Raw genomic sequence first — 26779 nt, 5'->3', positions numbered from 1 at the left:
ATGGGGGATCTAACAGTAAGCCTTGATCAGATCAATGCCCATCCACCACGGCTAGGTAATCTCTGTATAACACACCTGTCCTATGCCGACGATGTGGTCCTACTAAGCCAGACAAGAATAGGCTTGCAACGTCTACTACAGGAACTGACCCGCTATACCAAACAGAACCTGCAAGTAATAAACAGCACAAAAACAAAGACTATGGTTATAACCCGACGCCACAAAGTGCAACCAACCTTCACTATAGACAATGTTAAATTGGAAGCGGTTGAAAGTTACAAGTATCTTGGGATACTACTGGACAAGCGTCTTAATTTCACTACGCATTTCAATAGCATGGAAAAGAAGGGCATGGTCCTATTGCACGCTTTTAGTAGCTTGGTGACCGAACTAAAAGGCCCCCTTGTCTCCCCCCTGCTAACAATAATGAAAGCTAAGCTACTCCCAACAATAGCTTATGGGAGCATATTACATCATGGCAAGAGTGCACAACTCCTGGACAAAATGAAAATGAAAATCTACAAACGTGTATTTGCGTTACCTTGCAATGCATCACCTGCACAAGTCAGACTTGAATTTGGATTGCAATCCCAAGTGCTGCTCAAAAAGTACGAGACCATAAAATTTTGGTCCGATGTTTGGATGAACCAAGATATTGCGCTGCATCGTGCCATGTGGAAAATAATTAGTAAAAGTCCCAATTCTCATTACGCCAAGTATCTTAAATCGTCATTAGAATTAACTGACTTGGCTGCACTTTGGGAATCTAAGCTTCCAGTATTTTCCTTCAAACAGCTGGTAAAGAAGGCTGCCAACAGGCACTCGTTGCTCGACGATAAATTAACTTTCAGTCGTCGGTCCCATGCCTGGATGACAATTCAATCACATAAAAAATTAGTACCGGCAGCCTTCCTAGACCTTGCTTTCTCACCATTCATCAAACGGAAACACCTCAATTTAAGGCTGGGTAGCTTCCTAACAAACGCTGAGTCAACAAAATGGATGCCCCAAGAACATGATGGATGCAGTTTATGTGGCGCAGGAAGACAAGACTTTATCCATCTGATCTGTATTTGCTCGGCTCTGATCCAGGAACGTCGGAGTTGGTTAAAAAACAAATTTAAGTAATATGGAATACGCACCTGCCGGTCCGCGATCATACTAATCCTATGCTCAGTAGATCTGCAACTCATTTGCAGAGCAGTCAAATTCATTGACAATTTCGAGAAAAAGCAAAGAACACTGGCAGAGTCTTGAACCTGGAACATGTCTATTTTTTTTACCTGAAAGACACTTTCATCTTATAACTTTTTATCTCACACACAGCAGTGTAAATTTTCTGTGTTTAGTATATTGTCATATTTATACTTTGTAATGGTTTTTACTAACTATACAATAAAGTATTATTATCATTATCCTTGCAATTCTGGAGTCAGGAAGAGGTTTAAGTCCTAATTTCCAAGGCAGGTGTGTGCCAGGGTTAAAGTAGATGTTTACAGGTTCTACTTGACCAAATGCATATAGCTGCATTCAGTCCTCTAGTGTTTTGCATATCGATAATGTAACCCCTGGTGGTCCAAGAAAGCACTTGGGTATTTTTTTATGGATAGCTTTTGTAACCAGGTGAAAGCTGCCACTCCAAGCTTTCCAAGATTTTAAGTGGAACCAGGTATCTGCTTCTTTAATACCTTGAATGCTATGGGGATTTTTCCCCTGTGCTGGAAGTTCATAAACATCGTTATTCATGACGAGCTGGGCTCGTCATCAGCGTAGCAGGAGGCTACTGCATGACGAGCCCAGCTCGTCATGAGCGTGGAAGGGGTTAACTGTTTCATTAGTCCTCTCCATTTGCTTCTCTCCAGCTGTAATGGTCTGGTGGAGAGTCATGGAACCAACGGTCAGGTACCTAAAGTAAATTAGTCCTGCTGGTTCTCTGGAGGTTTTGTACTGAAACCTTTCTAAGTCCCAACACATTAAAATCTGTTTTTTTTTTTTAAATGATATTGTTGTAGACCAGGATGAAGGTCAAATTCAATCCAACCATGTGAGACTGGCTGTTGGATACTTTTTCCGGAACTTCCCGATGGAGCTGTGAAGGAAAGGTTTTTTAACTTTCACCCTTTATTTTGGTGCCTAAACAACCACAGGGGTACACTTCTATGGACCCTATGACCACAGAGGAAGGCACTTAGACTCTCAGGGTGTCAAGTAGAGGCAAACAGCCAAGTTCAATCCTGATTCAGATGGAATTTGTGATAGAGCGCGGGCTCACCTGCTTGTTTTACCATACTCACCTGGGCCCATAAAACATATACACTTTGATCAGGTAAACCTACGCTTAACCAGGATTTTAATTAACTTTCTTTAGGACCTATACCATTGACTTACCAATCCTAGTCACCGGTACCTAGAGTCCTAAGGGATCAAAGGTGTTAGAATATTAGGTAGTAATAAACATGTCATTCATAAAATAACCACAGACTCTGCAAAGGTTTAAACACTTTATCTATGTAAATTCTTAAATGTCAGAGTCCATACCAATTCGATTAAAGCTCGTTTAATTAGGAAGAAAATAATCAAAGCAAGATAATGTGAAAATATTACGAGACTTTCTTTAAGCATTGAAACATAGGAAGGGTAAGAAAAGGGAAACAGTACAATGACATACCCACATTTATTTATAATTACCTAGAATGGTGTGAAGACCAACCTTGGCCATGGGCTGGGATAAAGGACAGGACCCCCGAAAGTTTAGGTGCCAACAGACAGGACAGGTGCAGACCAGAATCAGGACAAGTATGGACCAAATTAGATCAGGACAAGACCATCGCAGGTCAGGACCAGCACCCACAGCTAAAGTGCAACGCCAGAGTCGCAACCCTCTCTGCAGCTAACAGTCAGACCCCGATTGGGTTATTAAACTACTTCCCAGAACCCCGATTGGGTTATCGATTCTTCTGACAGAGTGCTCTGCCAGCACCTCTGCTCTCGATCGCCTATTGAGTGTGCTGGGTCAGTGACAGGTCAGCTATTCGGGCAAGTCGGACAAACTAATTGGCTAAGCCTACCTGAGATATATACCATTTTCCAGGGCAGTGTAGCACCCCCCAATGTTGCAAGTTCATGTATTCTCTCAATTTCATTGGTCAAAAAGAGAGGAGAGGTCCTCACACCATACCAGTTGTGAGGTCACTTAATTCAGTAATGCAAATTATCTTTCCCGCCCATAACTTTCTTTTCCCATGCATTTCATTCCACCCGAAGATGAATGTTCTAATAGTACATACCATATTAAACAATTTAACAAATTGTCTTCCTCTTGGAGGTTCATCAGGTCGGGTTCCCAGGTGCATCGCAGGCAAGACTGTCACTGGCACACGTTCAAAGCCATGGCCTGTGGACTCGGGAGAATTCAGCACATGCGCAGTCGCGGGACCCAAGATGGAGCAACATTGTACTTGATTTGTCCAAACATGAGCTGATAGCAAATTCAAAGACGAACAGTTTTAGAATAAAGAATAAATGAATGCACTGTATACTACTTATCTCTACTCTATTCCCATTACTTTTATTTAACTACAGCGTTAGGAATTAAGCAGAACAAACAATTTAGTAAAAGCAGCAATGCAAGCGTTAGCATATGAAAACATAGAGCAGCCATCATCAGTTCTAGTGCGCAGGAGCAAAGTTTTCCCACCAAACCAGAGAATGCGTCATGTCACGTGAGTGTGACAGACGCATGAGCAGAAAAGTTCCCACATTGCGACACCCATTTTAGGACGCTCGAGTTACGGTTAGTAAAGGAACATAGTAAAGCTTCCCCTAGATACTAGAAATGTAGTGTGGTGCATTATTAGTAAGACAAAACATGTTTATTAGTGCATTACGTTTTATTTCGAGAGGATTGAATCCGAGCAAGTCTATTTACGTGTGAAACCTTGCTCCATCATTGGTCAGCTAGGCACTTCAGGGAAAAGGCAACTTGCAGCTTGTGTCTCTGTAGCCACATAGGAAGTCTGCTAGCTGACCCTTACAATCCATGTCTTTCTTCTGGGTGTAATGCGGAGCAAGCCCAGTCCTTCGGGGCTCTTTTCAGGTCACAGACAGCAGATCTAGTCCTTTCTTAATCTTCTGTAGGTCAAGAAAGTGTTCTGGGGGTGGTGCCTTGTGGAGCCACATTTATGCTTGTGCGCAGCTAATGGGTAGGGTGATTTCTGTTTTATTTATAACTAATGGGGTAAACGTTTCACATGGCAGTCCTACCCATGTTTGCAGCAGTCCCTGTGTACTCTACTGCAACAATCCCACAGTACCTCTCATCCTCAAAATTCAAGTTGGTGAACCCTTCTAGTATTGTGCAGAGCCAGGGGTTACTCGGCCAAAAAACAGCCCTCTTTTTAGTGGTCACTAAAAACCAGTTCTGGGGGTACCTTTCCTCCTACAGGGTTTGGTTCCAGCCTGACTATGGCAACGAAGACTGGGTCTTTTCAGGTGTCAAATAACAATTGAAACTGAAAGAACAGACTCCCTTTGAAGTTAATGAAGTTCCTAAGAACACCCTAACAGGTCTTTCTACAAGGTGAAGGAAAACTGCCTCCACTTCTCCAGACCATTGTTTCTGCTCTGGGAGCGAATTTCACATGTCTTTTACATCTCATTGAGGCCTAATACAGACTGCCGGGAAATGGTCTTAAAATCGCGGGCTCAGCTAGGCATTACGTTTCCCTGCAAGCTGAACCATGTTGCCTTAACCACGAAAGAGCCTTAACAACACATATGCATGGCTACGGCAATGCACGGTCTAGATGCAGAGGGGATGGACGGGCACAGGAAGAGGAAGGATTGGGAGAGGAGGCAGTGAGGTAAGTGGTGATGGGTCTGGGTCTTGGAGGGGTGGGGAGGTAGTTTTTTGTGGTGAGGGGTAGTTTTTAGGGCTTAGCAGGGTGTCAGGGTTGTTTATAGGGCAGGGAGCAGTTTTATGGCTCAGGGTTGGGGAACTGAGTCGGGGTACTTTAAAGGTGTAGGGGACAGTTTTTAGGACTCCGGCAGGGGGGCTGGGGGGCTGGGGTCGTTTTTAGGGCATTATGGTCAGTTTGTTGGGTTCAAGGTGTGGCGGGGGAAAAGGGACAGTTTTAAGGGCCGGGGCAGTTTTAGGCCTGAGGGTGGGGTGAGTGGCTTGGGCACTTAAGGGACGTAGGGGACGTTTCTCAGGGCTCGGTGGGAGGTTGGGGTAGTTTGAGGGTGTGGGGACAGTTTCTAGGGCTTGGGTGGGGAAAATCAGCAGGTTTAAGGGTTGTGGGCAGTTTTAGGCCTCAGGTTTGGTTCAGGGTACTTTAAGGATATAGGGGCAGTTTTAAGGGCTCAGGGTGGGAGGCGATTGGGGTCGGGGTAGTATTGAGGGCGTGATGTTATTTTTGAGGGCTCAGGGTGAGAAAAAGGGACAGGTGTGAGGGCTGGGGTCCGGGGTAGGAGCTTTAGCACACATGTCCTTTACCAATCATGTCTTTACCATGACATTTTGAGGTAAAGACATGCATGATAAAGATGCAGTCATGTTTGAGACGTTGTGGTTGAGACCACGTGGTTCAGGCATGCGATGTTCCATCATACAGCCATGACAGATATGTGCAGCAGGGTTCTAGGTACGGCTGTCAGACTGCACAGGGTATGCCTGAAGCCATGTTTTCACTGCCTACTATCTGAATGGCACACTAAGTACTGTTGACCGCAGGTGGCATTTAACCTCTAGACACTATCTACATTGTCTACACCGTAAACTAGGAACTTATAGGCAAGTTAAATGCGTCAATTACAGATAAGCTAATTTAAACATGTTTAAATTGGAAGCACAGGCACCTTATTATGGTTTAGAAAGGATAACTGTAAGACATTGGATTTCATTGGGGTGGATGACTACCATCCTCCAGGAATAATCACAACCCTTGTCAGGGTCAACCATTAAAATCACTACATTAACCTGAGCTCAACCCCCAGGTAGCCATTGCACAGAGCAGACAGGCTTAAAGTATGGGCAAGTTTTAAAATAACTATGCAATACCAAAGTAGTAATAGAGTTACAGAAATGTGGAACAATAAAAATTCCAAACTAAATTTGAAGTATGGAGTAATATGCAATAAACAAAATGACACCAAAATGACTCAAATCTAATGAGGTGGACCAGAGATAGTTCTTAAGTAGGAAGCGTGCCAATGATATCCATTGGTTGTCATACACCAGGACTTGGGTGACCAGCCTGGTCAAAGATTTTAACTTTGGCTTAAGTCCTTTGAGTCCCAATCCATCATACACTTCTAAAGACTCCTAAGTACTCAGAAGAGGCACTCAGAGATTTACATGGTTTTGGGCAAAGGCCAAGCAGTAGGGTCCAGTCCAGGTCCTTCTCAGGCCACAGACAGCAGGTTCAATCGTTCTGATCTGATCTTCCTCAGTACCTGGAGCATTCTAAAACAGTACTTGAAGGTGCCTTATGCATGCCTGGCACAAGTTGACTCTTCAGACTATCCTAACTAATGGGGTACCAACTTTGGGCATTTGCAAGATGTCAAAAGGCTTCAGCCACACTTCAGCCAAACTATACCTGGGTTCTGATGGCTGAGTGTGTTTAGGGAGTAAACTATGATATCCCTAGTGTTCTCTCACGTTGGACACTAAAATACAGTTTGGTGCACTCACTGTACCCCTAATCAACCTAGAGACAGAAGTCTGGTAGAAGAGAGCAGGGTTTTCCTTCAAACAGGCATTGTTTTAGCATCCTGTTCCCCTTACTTTCGAGTGTGTCCCAAAGTGTTGGCATTCAAACAGGATTTAACACTGTAATGCCAAAAAGAATTCTCACTGCCCCATAATGCATATGCTGTCTGGTTCAGAGAGTCCTATCTGACCATGCAGATCAGCCTATTTTTGTTCCTGGGAGGTACCTCACACCTTTTTTCACCCGAATAAAATGCTATTTACTGGCTGATAGAAGTAGGAGAGCAAATGCAAGTTTTGCCTCCAGGAATTTGAGCTGGAAATGGTAACTTTTTAAAAGTTACTTTTCTTATATACTTATGGAAAACAAAACTGGCTTTAGCACTGAATTGAATTTTTAATAACTATGAAATTGTTTTTATATATTTTTCTAGCTAGGCGTATGCCAGTGATACAGTATTAGGATTTTAATCTGCACTCTGCATTTCTACCTAGGACAGCTAGGCTTGGAATAGTGAACAATTATTTTTAGCTACTAGTCACTGTAAGTGCATTTTATCAATACATTTCTACAAGTTCTGCTTTTGAATTCCATCCATCCAGCCTTGTCGGAGACAAAACCTACATAGCAGTGAGTTATTCATAATTTAAGGGGGAGATTTTGATCTACCAGAAGTATTTAATATGACTAGTCAAATTGCATTTTGTACACTGCTGCAATCAGATTATAATCAAAGTCCTAAAGCCATGTTTGCAATGCCACTGTAGTGGATGGCACAATAGGTTCCATAGTCCACTGGTGGCATTTAAATTCAGGCCCTGTGTACATCTTGTGCCATTTACTAGGAACTTATCTATAAGATAAAAATACATATAAGGAATTTGCCAATTCAACCACGTTCAAAGGGTGAGCACAGGCACTTTAGTGTAGGTAAGCAGGTGTAAAGTGCACAGTTTCTAAAACCAACAAAAAAGAAGGCTCTAGCCGAAGGCAGAAAATACAGGGTTACCACAAAGAAAATGCAGATTTCCTACAGTAAAAGTGCCCAACGTTATAATTCCAGCACAAATAGTGTCCAGAAAAGGGCAAAAAATCGGTAGCAACCACACAGAAAAGGCGGATTTCCTACAATACTCAACACAATCCCACTCAAACAATAACCCCCGAACTTGACCATCGCAAGAACATATACTTCAGTCTTTCCTTATCTTAATTGGAACATACGCATCATGAGTGAGTGGGGGTGTGTGAAATTCACATAATTTGATTTTGCATAATTCTGTGAAATTTCAGAAAAATGACATGAAAATGTGTCTTTGTGTCAATGTTTGACTGGAGAAGGCATTTTGCGTTTGAAATATAGCATGAAAAACAATTGCCTTTAGAAACAGTTCCTCGTGTTTTCGTTGCTTGCATTGTTTCTGCACTCCTGCTCTATAGTTTTGCTGTAATAGGTGGTGAAGATACAGAACATGACGTAATGGTGTAATTTCGAGAATTTCGTATATAACATCGGTGTAATGTAAGTTTTGCCACAGCTAAACATTAAGGATTCTTGTGTACAATCCTGCCCACCTCAAGTCTTCATACCAAAATCTGTATCAAATGATCAGACCCAAAATAATCCTTCCCCCGCACTATTTGTAACATACCCATTATATATATAGCCTGATTTGCATTTTGTGACACAAGCATCTTCATGACCTTAGTTGTGGAGTGTTTGGAAAGAGGAATGGAGACCTTTTGAAGATGCATAACAGCAGAGGGACAACGGTTTGTCTCCTTTTTTTAATTCATATTGAAAGTTCATAAGGGTATAATAGTAGGAAGCAGATAGTAGACTGTATAAACTAAAACCTCACCCACATATCACTATAGATTAAGCTGAATTAGTTAATAGATAACACTCAGACTAATCACCCATAAGTGAAAGCTGCCCAAAAGTGCACAAAGCAAATTATTACATGAAATGTGTGTAACATGAAATTCAGGAATTGTGAGATTTAATTAGAGCAATAAACCTTTAACAGGGCTTAATGCATACCACATTTTTTCTTCCCCATTCTTCCTACACCAACAGTTGTCCATTTTCCTGCGTATCTAACCATTTAACAATGAAAGACACCAGGGGCCTTATTATCAAAATTGCCCTGGGATGTGTACAAGAGGATGTGCCTACTTTTTGCACTCACAAGACCGTTTGATTTAACTGACAGGGCTGCAGATGCTTGTGGAGCCCCATATGTGAAGCAGATCAAGCTGGTGGATATTAGCACAATTGTGATCTCATGGTGGTGGTGTTTGATTCATATGTGGCATGGCCTCATGCACATGAGAACACCTTTGGCCTCTGCACACGTTATGTATTATAGAAACAGGTGTACAGGCAAAAAAGCTGTCAGAAGGTGCACGGACTGCACCATACAGCAGGGGGGAAAGAGGTATCGTATGGAACTTCCAGACGACCGCTTGCAAGCAGTTCAGTCACTCACTGCATCAACCTGCAGGGAGATTTCCACCCCCTTTCACGCAGAGACAGGGTTGACTCATGCACTGTGAAAGGCACACCAGTAGCTTCAAACGGCTAGTTAACCTTTTACGAAGATACTTGCCCCAGTGCTGGAATGAGTTCACAGCTGTGCTGGGGACGGTGCATTTCTAATGATAAGATGCACTCACTCACGCTATACCTGACACACACAGTTTATGGTGCTCTGTGGTGAAGGCTAGAGCAGTGCACACTCTGTGTATGCACCCTGATACACCAATGCATCACAGGATAGGGTCTGTTCTGTTATGTGCAATGCATTTTTTCTGCTTTTGAACTCCACCTAGCAGTCACTTATACATTATAAAAGTATGATCTTCCTTATTACGTCATTGCTTATTTTCATTATACAGTGAGATGTTTTGGTGTAGGTTGATAGTGCATAATTAGCTCATATATTATGTGTTGCATGATTTATAAAGTATAGTACATTTAGGATAATGTGCAGTAGAAATGCAAACTTTTTGTTCACACCTTACATTACAATCCTCTCACAATAAATCTGAGAAATTGTTTCTAAGTCAGATGCAAAAGTAACTCGACAGAGTGTCTTCAGGTTGTCAGGAAGCATCAAAGCTGTAAGCGCCCTTATTGAAGTAATGCAATCGTAGGAACTGGTGCAATCTGTTGCTTTCTCAGCTAAAGAACAACTAAACTAAGTGTTATAAGTGTTATTTCACTTCTGGGTATTTCTTTTTTAAATTACACATGAGGATTATTTAGAAAAGTGACACATAAAGAACATAGGTTTTAATAAAATTATTCATTGTAACATGATCTGAGTGAATAAATTCACAGTATTTTCAATTTGAATTGAGCTCTGTTCTAAATAATGCTTATTGAGTTGTGAACAAGGATTCAAGAACACTGATAATTTAATTTCTTATTTATTATTATTAGGGCACAGGTTTACGGAATGAAAATATGTACAAGGACATCAGGCCTTTTTCTGCTTATTGTTCACCTTGAAAGTGAGATTCAACAAAGACCAGATACTGTTGTATAGGTTAGGAACAGTGTGTGCAGAGATAGAGATGAGCTTCATGGCAGATGATTGATATGAAACAGCTCATGCAGACCATATATCCTATAATCCACCAATCGTTCTTGTGATATTTCAAAGTAGTCACCTGACTCACGGCTGTCCAATACGGCTGTTAATTCATTATATTGCAACACAACTTGATAAGCTGGGCTGGAAACCACGTTTGCTGTAGTGCTGTAAATAAAAATTTTAAAAAGTCAATCTAACTCTGTCAAAAACTTTCTCTGTGTCCAATATAATTGTGATTTGAACACGCTCACTTCTGAGATAATCTAATGCTTCACAATGGTAATGTGCTTTTTTGCGAGCATTCACGTAAGATTAACTGTTAGTAAAAGTAATAACCATATGATTAATATTTTTGTAGTGGATTATTCAATTCCATGTCTATTTTTAACATACACTTGAATTGTGAAGGACTGTCCCTCCTTATTGTAGAATATTAGGCCTAAAGTAGTAACAGGTAGATTGCAAGTGGTGGGTGCAAATTGTGCACACAGGAGCACATGCATATAGTTTTTGTCCGGTCGCAAACAGGAAATATTTACCAAATTGCAAAATGGGTTAGCAATTCGACCAAAATGCAGTCACAAAATATGTGCTGAACACCTACTTCAAGTAATTGGTAAACCATTTGTAAATGGGAAGGCGTCCCCAGAATTCGTAAACTTTTTTTCAGTGCCGGCAGTGGTCCCAGGAACCACAGCCTACTCCTAAATAAGGAAACTGAAAATGTTTCATTTTTCTTTTTGAAACTCATCTCATTTTCGTTTAAGGAACACGGGCTGCCTCTAAAAAAAAAAAAAAAGTTGCTTTATTTATCAGCAAAACAGGTCTACTGTCCCCATCAGGCCACCATCATTGTAGTTTTAGCGATTCCCAATGGGTCGCAATTTGCGACCTACCTCATGAGTATTAAGGAGGTAAGTCAATTGAGACCCCATTAGGAATTGCTAAATGCATCAAAGACACTTATGAACATAGGTGTTAGCGATTTCCTAATAGCGAATCACAAAAACAATGCTATTAGGAAATCACAAAATGAAATCTATGTACATGTGACCCCTAGTTTTTGTAAACTTCCGCCAATTTTCAGGTTGACCTATGCACAAACAGGTCATGTTGCAAACTGTCAATTAGCAGGGGGTCACAGAATACTTTTCCTAGTTAATGTCTCATTACTTACTGGTAATCTTCATTACTCCTGGTCCTGCTGTACTCGTCCTACTCACCACAAATGAAATATAACCAGCTCACCATACAGAAAAAAGGACAGAGAAATGCTTGTCCCACTGTCCCTTTCCCCCTCTCTCTGGAGCCTACATAAGCAGTACTTAGCATTTCTCCTGACCTACGAAGCCCCCCGCCCACATGGGGCCCAGCAATTCGGTAGGGAGCAGCATGATCAATCGGATGAGAACAGTACCAAGAGTAATGAAGATTACCAGGTAGTAAGGAGACATAACCCCCAGGTCCACCTTGTCCCATTCATCAGAAATGAGAATACCCAAGCCGTACTACGGGCTTTTCTATGGAAAATAGAAGAAACCCCTCAAATAGATCACCATAGTGGTTTATTCATATCAGTTGAGTGGGCTGATTGCGACAACAGAACGCAAAACTCCCAAACCAAAGTTATCACTTAAAACATTCTACAAACAATGTTTAAGAAAGGTATTTGGGGTAGCCCATGTAGTCTCTTATCAAATCTCAGAATTTCGGACCCCCCCTTCAATTCCGCCCAGGTAGCAGCAACTCTGCAGGTGGATCTACTCTGAATACTAATGAAGAAGGGGTACCACACAGTGAATATGTCAAAAAGATCTATTGTTTGATCCATCTACTGATGGATAAAGAATCCCCAAAAGAGGGAAACAAAGAATCAGTCTTATGAAAAGATTTGGTTTTATTCCGATAAAGCAAAAGAGGCCATTTCACATCCAACAAAGACAACTGGCCCTCTGAATCAGATTCAGGCACGACACTCAGGGATGGAAGAATCGCCTCCTGACTCTGATGCAACTCAGATGCCACCTTTGGAACAAAGGAAGAATCCAGACTGAGGATCACCCCATCTTCCGAAAGACAAAAATTGCTCCTGAGCCATAAGAGTCCCCAACTTTCCAATTCATCTTGCAGAAGTTTTGACCACAATAAACACCTCTTTAAAGGTCACTTATTTAATATCCACTGACTCCAAAGGCATTCAAAACTAGATGCAAAATGCACAATGGAAACAAATCAAAACCAGGGACAGAGAAAAACTGCACAATAGTCTTGTTCCCAAGTTCTCTGCATTAGCCAAATTGCCCCAAGGAGACCTGAATGCTCTAATAACTGGTCACTAGCCATACAAGGTGGAAACTGCCAGACACTTTTCAAAACCTTTCCACAAAAAACTGCAGAACATCATTTAGATGACAGTCAAGCAGAGAAACCTGGACAGGCTTACACCATCTCTGAAAACTGCTCAGATACCATTCATGCTACTCTAAAGTAGACAGTTTATGGGACTGTTAAATTGCTTCAGCTTAATGCTGTGGAAGTCCCTTACATTGCAACTCTCTTCTCTCATTTTCCAAACCGAAAGGTGTAACCTCTGTAGAGACAGGAAAGGGAAAAGCAAAGAAACAGCCCCAGACCCTGGGCCGCCAAGAGTTTGAGCCTGAGAAACCATGTGCACTTGGGCCAAAACAGGACCACAACCTCCATCAACCTTGTTTCTCCCAACAGCCTGGTTAACAACCTGGGAGTCAGAGGAGCAGGTGCAATTGCATATAACAGTTGATCTGACCAAGGCAGAGTCAAAACATCTACCTCGCAAGCAACCTTCTGCGGATTGCAGCAACAAAACCTAAGTGCTTGCACATTAAGTTAGGAAGCAACACGGTCTAGAAAGGGCACACCAAGATTCTCGCACAGTTGAAGAAAGACTGCCCTGGTTAGAGAAATTTCTTGGGAAAGTGGAAAGACCCTGCTGAGAGAATCCGCCACCCCATGGTCCACCATTCTAATATGCTCCACCACCATCCGCTGAAAAAGAAGGGGGCATCAGCATTCTAGGAACTGGTGCGTATCCCACCTGATTTTTCAGGTAGGCAACGATAAGCAGCTTGGACGAATTGCCCTCCAGATTGCAATCCTGCAGCCATGAGTTCCCTCAAAGTGGACAAACATCTGCTCTCCTGCTCGCAGCAACCCGTCCCTCAGAGTGTCTCTCCAACCAAAGGAGCTGGCACCCATTGAGAGAACCAGCTTAGGATCTTGCTGTAGTTGTATGCTCTCTGAAAGAGTCTGACAGAATCCACAAACTCAGCACCTCAATTACGCCTGTAGTCACTGGAATCAAACATTCAAAGTCCCCAAATTTGGGCTCCCAAAATGAATGTAAATGGTACCATAAAGGCCAAAGATGAAAATTTACCCATGGCTCTGTGAATACATTTGCCACCATGTGCCCCAGCAGCTTCAACCACTGACGCACCAGAAGGAAGAGGCATCCCATCACTCGCACAGACAATGCCTTAACACCTCCACCCTGGGCACTGGAGGGAAAATCTGGTTGAGATCCATACAAAATCTGTCCCCAACAAACGTCAAATCCCATGTAGGAGTCCCCTGGTGCTTGCCCTGGTTGAGAAGAAACCCCTGAGACAGAGCCTGAGAGCTGAAAAGACCAGATCTTGAAGCAGTTGTGTCCTCATGGGAGCACAAAGAAGCCATTCGTCCAAGTATGGATACAGGCTAATTCCTTGCAGATGAAAAGACACCATCAATGGTGCCACAACTTTTGTGAACATCCGGGGTACTGATTTCAGTCCACAAGACAATACCCAGAACTTAAAGTGCCTTTCGTTGATGCAAAACCTGAGGTACTGCTGGTGTTGAGGATGCATCAAGACAAGATAATAGGCATCCTGTAGATACAACGTACACATCAGATGCCCCTTGGCCACCGAAGGAATTCATTTCTGCAGCGTTTCCACTTTGAAGGGTAGGGTCTGAACGAATTTGTTGAGGGCTTTGAAATCCAACATAATGGGAAAAAAAAACTTTGGCTTTATCCACTAGAAATGCTATGGGAGTAGAATTCCCCTCTCTGTTTGAGGAACCTTGGAGATGGCCACCTTCTGAAGAAGATAGTTGATGCCTTTAGAAAGGGCTAGCCTTTTCCCTACCCTTAAAGGCCATGGAGTTCATCTGAACCCTGAGGCCTTTGGGGGAGCAGACAACTCTATCCTGTACCTTTCTCAGAGTATTCAAGCACCTTCGGTCGATGCCTTTAGGGCTGCATCATAATGCGCAGGTCGGTTTCTTTTCCAACCAACTCATTACGATGGAGGCGGTCTAAAAGGAAACCATCCGGTCATTCCGACTGACTTCCGGAGAGCCTGTCCACCAGTCAGAATCCGGCCTGTAGTCTCAAGGGGGGGCTTTCTGCCCTTGAGATTCAGATCACGCTTTCTGATATGGTTTCCATGCCGATCTGTCTGATATGGAAACCATGTTGGAAAGCGTGTTAAAGGGCCAACAGCAGGGGCCCCTTTGGGGCACAGCCTCCGGTTAGAGGCCGAAGTTGATCCGTACACCTTGTGGCTGGCACCTTGCGGTGCCTGCCATGGGGTGCAGGGATATACCGCACATTCCATTTCACTTTAGGAGCATGCATTATGGCCAGTTTACTGCCATTATGCATGCTCCCGTAGTAAAATATATGAATGCAACCAAACAGTGTTCCTTAGTATCTCAATGGGACAGTCGGACCATTGACCGGGTGTCGGTCGGTCCCATGACCTAGTCGGTGTCTGGTGGAAGTGATTCCGCCCAACATCGTACTAAGTCCCTTAGTGTATTTTGTGAATAGCAATTGTATTATTCTTATATGGGTGGGTGTTTTTTTACTAGCATATACATTCATTAATATTTCTTTACACTTCCTTAGCCCCTCCCACTCTGTGGTTATTATCCTCTATGTTGCTAACACTCTCCAATGTCACTCCCCCTTTTATTACTGAATCTAAATACTGGAGTAATGCTTCAAGTTATCCAAGTGCCTCTTGTGAATCCAGCCCCAAGGTTATTGGATGGACTCATAAGGTGCCAGCCTCAAGTCGGCTGCATGTTTCCCATTTTGCAGTGACAATAAGATCAAACTAGTTTAAGTGGGTTTGTCAAGGATTCAAAAAGGAAATACAAACTTGTTTGAAAAGTAATTGGTCTCAACAAACACAACTATATACAGAAGACAAAAGTGGACAATACAAAACATTTATTAAGAAAGATAAGAAGAAGTTTATGCTAGGAAAATGTACTGCCGATCTTACAAAGGAGTTATTTAAGATTTTGGAGACCCGAACTGGTGGTAGTACACAGATGAGTGAGGTGATCCCTTTCCAAATTCTTGTTGATAACATGAGTGTGGTATTTTCATGAAAGATTTAGGAAAATCTGGATGATTTCTCTGAATGCGAGAAACTTATGAGATCAGATCCAGTTGAAAAGAGATATGACATTGATGACCTACTTTGACACATTCTCTTCTCTTGGTATCTAATTTAATATGGGTAATCAATAAAAGTAACCCTACTCGCTCTCTACTAGAAGTGCACACATATAGGTGTTCATATTTTGATAGGGGCTGTTCACTTTATCAATATAAATGACTAAACTAAATATTGTATTATTAGGCTTATTGGGATTTATGAAATTGATTGCAGTTCCACTAAAAACAATTTGAATAGAATTCCTACCTATTCTATTAAAATGCTATGCTGAAACTAAAATGTTCAATAGTTGAAAACGTGTACATTTCTAAAAGAACACAGTTTGACCCAGATGATTTATTATTGGCCAATTGCATAAATACACATTTTGGTTAGTCTTCTGCCACTGCCTTACCTAATGCTACCCCATTTCATTAATTCAACTTGGATATATTATTTGTATTAATGGAATCACACTGTTTACTGTTGATGCAGCTGTGCCTTCCATAAGAATGGCTAAATAATGTTAAAAAATATCACCAGTTTTCAAGTCCACTTGCGATTTCTTTCAGGTACCTGCATAGAGGTGAGTGGGTAGCAGATAAGTGCAGTGGGAATGTAAAATAAAACATTTAGGCAGTTTTTAAATGCATGTAACAGGTGCATTATATAACCAGCATTAAACATGCAATAGATCTCGCCTTTCATTAAATTAAAGCAATTTAGTTTGCTATACAATACCATTAGCAAAGCAAATGGCTTTAACTTAATCAAAGGCGAGACCTATTGCATTTTCAAGGTGTGTACCAATGGAAAGAAAATGAATATGTTCTACGAGGGTATCTACCGACCATGTTTGAAGTTTGTGTTTCTTTTCCTAAAGTTTCTTTTGGTCTCAGTCCCATAAGACACACAGATCAACTTGTTAGAGGTTATGGTAGCATTGTTATTCAGGGACTGAATGTGCATCACATATCTTTTTATTATTAAAACTAATTTTGTAACTAACAAATATAGAGGATGATAAAAACAGGTTTTCTGGCCATATACGTACACAGCAACCACCGTTTTCAAGCATCATGTTCGCATTGCACATTGTGATTTGGGAGAACCGTCCTGTTGACGCTGTCCCGGCTGGAGACTGTTTTAGATAACCAGGCTTAGAGCATACTGCGTTGTGTGTGTATAAACTAAGTATGAGTTAACGTCATGTTCCTGCACAGAGAGGAAGCATTGGGGAAGGGGAGAGGAAGGATTGGACTAGAGAGAGTACCCGAGGAAATGGATACATTTAAAGAGACATAACACAATTAAAATACGGGCACGTGAAAATCTACATTTCTGGTGGGGATCAGATATACGAACTTGGTGGTACGAGTTTTTTTTATTATTTTTTCTTAAGCAGTGGATTTTGCACAAACTCTACCCTCTAAGGTGTAGAAGCACTTAAACTAAGCATAAGTTGGAGTTAAAGTCACACTCATGCGAGGGGAGGAAGGTTCGAGGAGCCTTATTAACACATGCACTAGAGAGAGTACTCTGAGAAAATGCATCCAGCAAACAGACACAGCAAAAATAAATCACAGGTACATCTAAATAGAAAGATCATGCGTGGGTTAGATATACCAACTTGGTGGTAAGGGCTTCAAAAACTTTTTCTAAGCAGTTGTATTGTCGTGTTTGATTTCAAACCAAAGGATAGTTGGCAGCTCCCTCTTCTTGATGTTATAAAAGCGTCTAAGGGGGGTGAGGCGGGGTAGGGAGGAGGAGGCATCTACAGCCCAGGAGAGGGAGTGAAGGGCAGCTGTTCCGAATAACAAGGAGGGGGCAAACTGCGATGTGTGAGGAGGCAGGGTTGGTGTCAAACAGGAGCAGGCTGGAGCCCCGTGAGTGATTGTAAGGGAGGGGTACACGGACGAAGAGCCGAGAGAGTGGGATGGAAGAACCAGGAAGTATATACAACATAGAAAGTGAAATGTTAAAAACAATGCAAAAGCTGAACAGCAATCGAGCAAAACAAGTCAAAAGCTGAAGAGCAACCAAGCCTTAGTCACACCTCAATGGGGTGTGCGCACAGCCTGCTGCCAGCTAGAGTTGTATCCTCTTCATTCGCAGGAAAAGCAACTCTCGGTCAGTGAAAGGAAATGCATCAGAGGACATGGAAAGGAAGAAGGTGTTACTGGAGCTACCATTGGTTCATCGATCTGTTTGTGTGTATGAGGGGCCAACAATGTGGCTTAACAGAAGGAGGCGGCAGTCAGACGCAGGAGCTGGAGACGCGAGTTTGATCTTCTGCGCTTGTTTAACGTTCTGTGAACTCTTAATCTACTAATTGTAATTTAAAAAATCACGGGATTGACACATTTTTTTAAAAAGCAATCTCGAAGTGTTGGGGGTAGGGAGACAAAGTTAACAAGATTGTGTATAGCACAATATTGCAAGTAAAAAAATGCAGCCCACACTCAAGACACCGTGCCTAATCAAAACATTCACTTCACCCAATAGCAGTAAATGCACCCCACACGCAGATGCATGCAATAGTAATAAAAAAAGTGCCAAGAGTAAACATTAAACCCGCCATCTCCCGCCGCCAGTAAAACATCCCATCCCGGTGGGCGTGGCCTAAAGAGGACAGGGTGCAACCAGGAGGGACTAAAAGCCCTCTAGTGCAATCAATGAGGAATGTTCGGCATAATTACTGATGAGAAACGACGCACGCCAATTAAAATTGCAGGCGGAGCTGACCCTCGACTTCTGGAACCGTATTGATTCCAAGAAGCCCTCGCATGGCGAGCGCACCGCATGCGCGCTGCTAACGCCAGGCGAGACCAAAAATGGACAACACTGGTAAAAGGTGCTGTTTGGTGGGAAGTGGCACATTGGTAAGATCTGCTCTAATTAAGTAAGAATGCGGGTTCAAGTCTCGTGCTGGTTTCCTGTGATTCTAGTCCTCTCCACACGACCAAAAAATTCGCAATTGAGGCATGATATTATTTTCATATCTGCGCAGAAAGCAAACATAAGTGGCCATAAGTTTGTACTGGATATTTTAGCTGAGAGACAAACACACACAATAGTTAAACAATAAATCTACCTATGTCCCTTGGGCCGCTGCATCGTAACACCTCTCACTTGTGTGCATACTTGTGAAAAAACGCTCACATGCTTTCTTTAACATGTTTTTCTTGTAACACCTCTCACTTGTGTGTGCGCTTGTGAAGAAACTCACAAGTTGCTTTCTTTAACATGAATTTCTCGTAGCCTATCTCACATGCGTGCGCGCTTGCAAGAAAGCTCAAAAGCTTTCTTCAACACGTTTTTCTCTTCTCGCTAATGCACACAGGCTGAAATAAATTTGTATGTGTACATTTGTATAAGTGTTGCATATATTAAGTCAGCCAAGCGAATGGTTACACACTTGGCAGCTGGTTGCAGTTCAGGTGTTCTATTTGCTAGGTTTGCTAGGTTACCGAATGTTCTTTTGATCTCCTTCGGAAACGTTCAGTACTGAGAACCGTTTGAGAATGGTGTCCGTTTTAGTTTAACACCAGCTTTTGGATTCTCTCTGGACTGGATTACTGTGAAGCAAAAAAGCACATTTGGTAGACAGAGCTTAATGGATTGGCATTCATTTCTTTACATAAATGCACTGAAAATGTGGTGTTGGTAAGCCTAATCAGGTCTCTCAGGACCCTGTTCTCCCCCCCCCACAAGTGTTTACTGTGGGGTAGTTTGTCATGTTTGTAGCCCGTACTAGTCCCTTGACTCGTCTGTTTTGTATCCTTCCTGTATATGTTTAGGTAGAAGATGGTGCACTCGAATAAGAATAATATTGCAAACTGCTCAGGCTTGCTTTCATTGAGTCTCTCGGGGTCCCATATATGTACCCACATGTCCTTTTTGGAGGATCGCTGAGTGATAAGATTTGTCGCTGTTTTTTGGGGGGGTCGATATGAGGGGTGCAGTGCGCGATTAATATTTTCAGTAGAGAATAAATCTTGAGCATATTATTGATTTTGTTCCAAAAGTAAATTAGACCGGTTTCTGCTCATAAATCTAATGGCAGGCAGTTTGCAGATATTGGTAAAGCAGTTGATCTGCTGCCCAGTCCTGTACACATAATATCTGTTTGAGTTGCCTTTTAAATTTCAGTGGTCTCAATCCAAATTGCACAATCTGTTTTACCAGTGTTGCGCTTACGATACACGCCACTGCTTGGCTAGTACATCTATTTTGCTGACTTTTAGCCTTCCATATGCTCACCATTATGGTTTTTGGCTAAAGCTTCATGAGTTTGTGTACCATGTCTATTTGCCTTTGCAGCTGAATGCACTTCCATCCATTAGTATTGGCATGAACAAAATCATACTGAACACTGGTCCAGCAGCCTTTCTGTATGTATTTGGTCAGCAAACGGTGGACTTGGTAGGCTAACACATGTCAGTCTTACTGGAGCAACCAGTTGAATACAAACATTGATATAGACCGTTGGTCTAGCATGTACGATGTCAATGCCAGGCTATTGGGCTTTGCCAATAGGGGTAGCATTGTTTGAAAAAGTATAAAAGAAAAAATCAAAATACAACAAGAAAAGCAGCTAAATACTTTAAGGTATCTTGAAAATATACATTGAATTCATAATCTCCTCTATTTGTACACCGCATTTTTTTTCCAAATGCTTTTCATACAGCAAGCTGAACAGATTTTATTAAGAGCTAGGTTATGTCAGACATTTGCCAAGGCCTAACTTGTTTTCCACAGGACTAGGAAGTGAAACACACGTTCAAGCACTTTTTTTGCTTTGTAGCACCTGAAATAGCAGGTTAATGGACCTCCAAGAGAACATATGTAATTTTTGTCATATTAACCTTTCTATCTGCCTCAAATACCATCTGACGTACTGTACCTACCCATTCCACCCCCCCAACCCCCCGCATCTCAAGTGAGTGACTAGAAAGTCAACCACTAATGAGCAATGGGCTGACCCAGCATATTCTTAAGTATTGGTATCCTACTGAGTAGATCTGTGAAAATAGATAATCAGAAATGTCAATATGCAAGACCTAAAGAAGTTAGGGGGAAAAGAGACACACACTGGATCGGACCTGCATTTCTTGCATGTTTTAGGCCTGTTTGATGTTACGCAACAAGTACCGAAAATGTTATATTTGGCTGCATCTGTTTACATGATATTTATTTAAAAAGGTTTGATTTTCTGGTTAACCAAGTATCTGAGCCATTCAGGATTGGCAGGCTCCCTGAAATTCCTGTTTGTTTAAATAAATAGTGTGATCATCTGCCAAGAATGTATAAATTAAAGAGATCTGTGGCCATTTTCAGGCCTTTACAGGCTTCTAAAGATGTTCTTAGTTCTATTACAGATTGTTTTCCTGAATGCTTAGACATGTGACTATGGGGCCTTGACCCACCACAAACCTCATTTTATTTCTATGAACGCCCAAATAACACTTTCTAGACTCTTCCCTCATCTATCCCTCCTTTACCCTGTTCAATCAAACCTACAGACTCACATGTCCACTTCTCAAATTAACTTATGTTTCTCTATAGCAATCCATCACTAATCATTTGGGTTCCAGAGTAGAGTGATACCCGCTGAAAAGCACTTGAATGTTTCATCGGGTATTACGAGCTATGTAAATACAATTGTAATACTATAAATAAAAGGAATAAGCGCCAAGTGACCTAGCGGCAAGATCTGCTGCCTTCTTTGTGGATCTGGGTTCAAGTCCCCTGCCGCACTGGCATCCTGTGACTCTAGCAAGTTGTTTATCTCCCCATGGTTACAAAACAGATCTGACTGTGTAACATTTTTGCAAGTACAGCACTTCAATGGCTGTATGTCCATTGTGCACTACAAAATGTGTCCCACAAGAACTACAAAGGACAAAGGGCTGTAATGCTAGTACATTCATTTCCTACATTATGGAACTCAGAAAACTTGTTGTCTTGCTTTTAATTTGGAAACAGGCTGGTTCAACAGGCATAACTTTTTTTAACACAAAGCACTTGAAAACAGTATGCTGCTGTAAAACTAGTGGGTATGATGGACTTTTCGGGCAGCTCCATGGGGATAAGATGTGTCTGCAGAGGAAGATAGGGGTGTGTGGTTGAGGTGTCCTTGTGGAAGAGATGATGGTCAATATAGCTGATTTTGTTGTTTTATGGTGACAAGCCACCGATTAAGGTTATAGGTCAAATCTGCTTATTATAAACAGTGAAGATAAAGGCAGTAAGCCTCCCTTATTCAGAGTGAACATCGTATCTTAAAGTAAATAGGCCATTATGGATGGATGGATTGTTATTTTACTCTGCTAAGGCCTGTGGAGAGGCATTTTGTTGCAGAGAGTCTTGTAGATTACAAAAGTTGGCAAGACTTTCGATATTGATCAGGCCCTAACACAATACCACGGGGTAGAAGATTTAAATTTTGAGAATCCTTGTTATGCTGTGTGTGGAAAGTTTACTATTTTCCAACTGTAAGTTTGTAGGTATATGTTTATTTTATGACGGTACGCGGAAAGTTTGTGTGAGAAAGGTTATGTGGAATACAGTAGGCATGAATTGTGTATAGTGATAAGCCAGTAATGAAGGCTGTTGGGTCTGATTAATTTATTGGAAACATTTATTCTATGGGCCATGTGTCTAATTTGTTCTTAGGAACAATTATGACAAATGGAGTAGGTTTGGTTTACTTACTTAGAAAAGCGTATGTTAAATATAATAGCCTGTTTAGCGTAGATTGTTATTCCACTGTGTTAAAGCCTGTAGACTGCTATGGTTTTTAATAGATTACTAAAGTAGGCAAGGGGTCTTTTTATCTGATAAAACCCTGGGATTAGAAGCTTTTAATTGCTAGTATCCTTGATAAGCACTTCTAGGAGGTGTTATATAGTGTTTTCCAGTTTGGTAAATATCTTTAATTTTATGTCTGTATAGCTGATGATTACCCTCTAAGAAACCCTATGCTCTATATAGTAGGCTTGTGACAGCCCAAAATGCAAAATACCCTCTCAATCCATCTCACAATTGGAATGTCAGAATCATAGAGAAATCAGTCCGCATCTTTAATTGAAAAGGAAAAGTCTCTGGCTCATTCCCAGACGCATGGGGCTCTCATACACAAATCTTACATAAGAAATAGGAGAACACTGAATTTTCATGATGCCATGACTACAAGTACCAAATATTCAGAAAACCAGAGCAATAGAACAATGCTTCATTACATTTAGCCCTTTAACACCATCCTATTGACAATGCTTGTTTTCATACTGCAATTAAACTAAATACCTTTTAGAGGCTATCACGCTAGTTTGGAAGATATTGAACTGAGATGTTTAACATCATATAATAATACTAAGCGAGGAAATCAAAGTATTGTGTTTGCCAGAAAGGATCACAGCTCCTCTTCCATATTTAAAGTGTATTTGAATCCATACTTCACATTATGTACATACATTGAATATGCTAATTCTTCAAGCCCATTGTAAGCAGACACAATAATACTGGCAAATGAAGGAGGGCAACTTGCAAAAGAAAAGAAATAGGAGCCATACAAAAAATGCTTATCAGAGGTTAAGTGCACATTATGAAACATTACACCAACTCTGTTACGACCACACTTCAATCTACAAAACTCATCTACTCACAAAACCAGTAACCTCAGAAGACACTCTGCTATAATGACAACTTTACACTGAAAACTGATTTCTACACTAGTCACTTTCAGCTGAAAATTTGCCTTGGGTTTTGCCTTTTGCAATTAGGATGATAGCAATTGTCCAAGTTACAGACACACTGTAGGATGCAGTCATCAATAGTACTTTGGATGGCTTACTCTAGTTTTTGAGCAGCAGTGTGAAACGGGCTGCCTTGCAAAGAGTATGATCTGCTCTGCATGAGGTTTGTTTTATCCTGCCGTCTTCTTTGTTTTAGCTGATTGTTTAGTTATGCAGGCCCCTAACAGAAGAAAAAGTAAGTAAGCAATTAAATTATGGTTAGATCAGTACTTAAAATATTACATTAATCTTCAAATTCATGATCTGTGGAGACAAAGCATTGTGTTCTGGAAAGAGAGACACTACACAAACCCCACTTGCTGCTTTCATATAAGAGATCATCCATGGTCTACAGGATGTGCTGAAGGCCCATTGTGTGATACCAGTGGTGTGTATGGCATTAAGGAGACGGTACATTGAAAATGAGGTGATCAGCTGATGAAAGTTATTTCACCAAACGTACAGGTGCCCATTTTATCAACCTTAAAGAATGCAAGGGTTCAGTAATTTTACCACGATCACAATGTTAGATTGTTCAGTTTTGAGGATACATTACCTAGTAAGCCATGTTGGACAGAAAAATCCTGCTTATGCATTATTTCATGTATGTTAGCATTAGCGGCACCATTTTCTATGTCAGCGCCATTTTGGGTTACACTCAAAACTCATACTTTGCCATTTCCGAGAAAAGGCCCCTGTTGTGGTCCACTTCTCCAAGGTTGGGTTTCACTTCACTAATGAATAGACTGTTCTTATTAGTCCGTACCTTTCCCTTTAGATAGAAGCCTTCTCCCACTTGTCTAGTGGCGGGCACAGGCAGAACAACCTTGACTACTAGATAGTGTGTACCCAGCCTCAGAATCGAAACTTAATTTTTTGTATTTCACTGTTTTGCTGCAGTTGCTTGGAAAATTTCAATGTGGGCGTTCCTTCGTTGGTTCAGAAATGTACATTATGTATCTTTATGCTTGCTGATGTCAGTCTCTATGCAGCACTCCTAAGCGACTGGGCAGACTGGGCTCCACGGTGAGTGTACCTAAATAAGCAGATATTGGTTTGTATTCTCTACTGCCTAACCAACTCTTCATTTGGTATGGAATGCTGGGAGGTGGTCGTGAGTGACCCAGGTAACCCTAATCAGGCCACTCCCTTCAGCCACCAGACAAGCTTCTCTGATTTGAATGAAGCCAAATCAACACCACTACACTCAACCTTACGAAGGACACTATTTGTTCATTCTCATGCCCTATCCTAATAGCCCTGCAAATGTGGCGAATGCCCACAAGCCACAAAATAATTCATGCTGGGTGTACAAGAATCACTGTTTCAATCATACTTTAAGTAGTCGTAAAAAGTCTTGTGCTACACATTTCTAAGTGCAAAATTGCATTAATTGGTCACTTATCTGCATGATTGCAGACAGAACATTTAATTGACGATGCAGATAACATTAGACAGTATCCAGCACAGAAGAAAGTAAAAAAGAATCCTTGCAGACTTCAAGCAGAGCAGATGACATTATTCCCAAAGGTACAGTATGAAACTCTAAACTCCTTTTTATACAGCTTACATTACCAATTTAATGCATGAAAGTATACAGTTTGAAAGCTTGTCACCCGTAAAAATGAAGGTCCTCGTCAACCCACATTCATTGTCCATCACCAAAATTGTAATTGGTTAATGTAACATATTTATATTTTAATTAAACATTTTACTTACTAAATGCATAATAAATGTCTTTCTTTTGTTAAAGTTCTTCATACATCACCTTCTGCAGAGCAGTTCATATTACACTGAGACAACAGTTCAGCATTACCAGATTATACCACACCAGTAGAAGAAACATATGAAGATCCAATTGGCACTGTGTGGGATAAGCTTTCTACCAGCTTAAATGGTAAAATGAATGCTCAGCTCAAAGAAGATATAAATATTGACTCAGATTCTGCTTTTGAACAACTTATGGATCAAGTTGGATATACCATTCAAAATGAGTATGAATAAACTCAAATTTGTTCTTATCAAACTAATACCACAGATGAATCCTCACCTATTTTTGAAGGCTCCAACAAAAGCTTAGGGGTGATCATGCTATTGCTTTGTTGCTTCATTATTAATTTTCTCTTGAGCGATTAGGCAGCTGGCTATATGCTAAATTTTTGCTCTTACCATAGGATGATAGAATGTTCAGTACTATGTATCACCTTCAAAAATATATTTAAAACATTTTTAAGTACCCTAATATTACTTACAATAGTGCCACTTGCTATAAACATGGTGATAAAAACACTCAGACCTGTCCTAACCAACATTTTGTGAAAGATGTGACTGAGATTGATTCTGTGTCTTATTTCATTCAGCCTAATTGCGCAATTATAGACTATGTTGAGGTGAAAACATTTTATAGAAAAGGTGAGGAAAAATGGATTTTATCACTATTTGGAGAACGTGAAACAAATAATGAAAGATGTATATGTTGGGAAAATGTACTTGGATTTATACAAGAGTGGACTCCTGGAAAACCCCAACAGCCTTTCATTTGCAATGAACACAGATAGTGTTCCTGTTTTTAATATCACTGTGGCGAATGTACTTGATGGTAAATGAGCTGCCTGTCTCCTAAAGAAAAACGTGTGAAAATATATTACTATATGTTATGTTAATAAACTTGTATAGCACGCGAATGCCTGTAGGTGTCTTGGCGCCATATTGGGTATTGCAGTGAGGTAGTAACAGGAAAAAGAGAAAACAACTTTGAAATGTATAGGTAGAGTGTTCCAGAGTGCCGGGGTTTTCAGTTTTTTTCTGCTGCCCTCCCCATTTAACTCTATTGAATTTGGGGCGTGAGATCATCAATGTATTTTTTGATCGTAGATCTCGATTGGGAATGTACAGGGAGAAGGAGTGTCCAAGGTAGCTGGGTCCTGAGTTGCGTAAGGCTTTATAGGCAAAGCGCCTTGAACTTAATGTGAGTATCTACTGCGAGCCAATGGAGTTTTTTATTGATGCTGAAATAGGATGAAATGTGGGCAGATCAAGAACAAGTCTTGCCGCAGCATTTTGATTGCTCTGTAGTTTCCTTGTATACTGCTTCTGGAGCTTGACATACCGCCCATTCCAGTAGTCCAGTTTTGCAAGAACTAATAAAGAAATTACTGTTTTTCTGGAAGTCAAAGGAATGAAAGAGAGAATCT

General features: G+C 41.2%; 1 pseudogene; it reads left to right on the top strand.

The window, feature by feature from the left end:
- LOC144820167 (uncharacterized) lies at positions 1–25807 on the top strand (annotated as a pseudogene).
- Positions 25808–26779: the final 972 nt, after the last annotated feature.

The sequence above is a fragment of the Lissotriton helveticus genome, chromosome 2_1 (genome assembly GCF_964261635.1).
Source record: "Lissotriton helveticus chromosome 2_1, aLisHel1.1, whole genome shotgun sequence".
Classification (NCBI taxonomy): Eukaryota; Metazoa; Chordata; class Amphibia; order Caudata; family Salamandridae; genus Lissotriton; species Lissotriton helveticus.
Note: the sequence above shows the minus strand (reverse complement) of the source record. Positions and strands in the feature narration are given on the sequence as shown.